Source organism: Macrobrachium nipponense, chromosome 14, assembly GCF_015104395.2.
Source record: "Macrobrachium nipponense isolate FS-2020 chromosome 14, ASM1510439v2, whole genome shotgun sequence".
Taxonomy (NCBI): domain Eukaryota; kingdom Metazoa; phylum Arthropoda; class Malacostraca; order Decapoda; family Palaemonidae; genus Macrobrachium; species Macrobrachium nipponense.
In genome coordinates, this window is record NC_087207.1 from 66503574 (window position 1) to 66506073 (window position 2500).

Genomic DNA, 2500 nt, shown 5'->3' on the forward strand with positions numbered 1-2500 from the left:
GAATACCAGTTCCGGAAATCATGGCTATAATAGGGCTTCATGGAACTATCAGGGAACGCAAGGCCCGGGGCTAACGAGGGAAAGCGTTTGCTGGAACAAAGGCGCCATGAATTGAAAATCCCAGTCGAATAACAGTGCTGTTTCTGAACGCTTGTGATTTTTTTTATTTTTTGTTTTGTTTTCATATAAGGGAGAAAGTACATTGGTCTTATAACATAAGCGGGCAGACTGTACCAGTGTACTTTATGCATGTATGTATGTATAGCGAATGGGTACATTATACATATATATATATATATATATATAATAAATATTATATATATATATATATATAAAATGTACCCATTCTCACCCACACAAAACAAACACACACACACACACACATATATCATATATATATTATATAATATTATATATAGTATATAGTATATTATATATTTATATATATTATATATATATATATATTGCACATATATGTAAAAACATAAATACACACTTATGTCTATATATATTTATATATAATCAATAACCCATTTCCCCCTATGGGGTGGGTCACCAAAGAAAAAACCAGTCAACTGTCGATTGCACTTCTTGCCACGACAGCTGAATCAAGGATGAGCCACTGTATCAAAAAAACTTCCAAATCAAGGATGAGCCACTGTATCAAAAAACTTCCAATTATTAGCAGTTTGATACATCGACAAAGGTCATCATCACCATGTCAGTTTCTCTTGAGAAACAACAGAAATACGAAATTGCTCTTCAAAATATACGAGTCTCAACGATGACATCAAAACCATTTACTGCCTTAAAGGAAAGATACACAGCGAAACCTCCTCTGAGCGGAAGTAAAATAAATACTGTAACTTATCTTTCATTACATATAATCTACGGCACTCAGAGATTGCAATGATGAAAATGTCTGGGGTTAAAAATGAGCATTTTTAACGTCGTAATTCCCGTTCCATTTCAAGAGATAAGAAACCTGACCTAAATTAATATTTCGTGTTCGGCGCCATCAGGGAAAATATACGTGACCTTTTTAATAAACACACACAACAACACAACACACACACACACACACACACACACACACACACACACATATATATATATATATTATATATATATATAATATATATATATATATATATAATATTACATAATACGATTTTTCAGACAATTTTTAACAGAGAAAATAAATCAACATATCAATAATTTATTCTAGTGTATGAAACAATGGCAATGAAAAAACAGGAGGAAAGCTAATGAAAAAAAAAAAAACATGCAACGCATATCCTGAAATAACTTTCGAAAACGCTAAAATGCCTTGAAAAATTCAGTCGCCCGTGATGATGTTGTCATTAAAAAAAAAAAAAGAAAAAAAAAAGTTTCAATGAATAACAAGCAGGAGAAGTGCTGCTTCCTGCTACGTAATTTGTAGCTGCCCAAAACGAGAAGAATTTCTCTTTGTTCTATCTTAAATTGATTGCAAAAAGAAAGTAAAAATATGAATAAATGTTCCTGCACTTATTTGAGAAGGAATATATATATAACAAAATAGTACGATAATAAATATACTGTTACATAACGGTTAATAAGACTGTCAAATCATTTTCCATAATACAAAGAGACATGACACGAGATGTTATAAAGAGAGAGAGAGAGAGAGAGAGAGAGAGAGAGAGAGAGAGAGATGACACATCATTATTCCACACTCTTCCACGTATTCCGAATGCTAAATTTACTCGCAAATGCGAAGCGGCGACGACAAGGCCTTGATATCACACACACACACACGCACACACACACACACACACACAGAGAGAGAGAGAGATCGAGAGAGAGAGAGAGAGAGAGAGAGAGAGAGAGAGAGAGAGAGAGATTCGAGTAATGCTGAGCAAATAGTGTCGACGATATCATCCACTTTCTCCTGCAGACCTGAGGCTGTCGATGCTTCAATTACATACATGTAAGTTCATACATACCTCTGTATACATGTCGATATACACATCATGTGTCCGCACAGAGTTTTCATATACATACACACAGATATACACACTAAACAATATATATATAAATGAAACCAACAGACAGACGCAATAAAAACATATTAGGAAATAAATATTTTAAAAAATCTAGACGGGATATTACAGTTAGATACATCATGAAATGAAAAATAGTTGAACGTATAAAATAACACAAAAGGGGAAAAATGTTTATTACTTTACAGTAAACGTTTGCAATAACTTGATTCCACTTCTATCACGCTACAGTATATTTAACTGAAAAACAGTGAACGGAAAAATACTAATGGAAAACCAAGAGAATTACACAAAAGAATTATTAAAATTGCACGTTACATTATATTTTCCAGTGAAAATAAACTGCGGAAATACGTGAAACAAATTAAAAACAGAAAAAAATCGGTGAAACTCGAGCCAAGAGTGAAATTTGATGGAAGTAAGAAAATCCGTAGCAAGGTGTGTGTGTGTGTGTG

General features: G+C 33.0%; 1 protein-coding gene across 1 annotated transcript in view; it reads right to left on the reverse strand.

The window, feature by feature from the left end:
- LOC135226256 (uncharacterized) overlaps positions 1–2500 on the reverse strand; it is a 476135-nt gene that overhangs the window by 259032 nt on the left and 214603 nt on the right. The window lies entirely within an intron of this gene.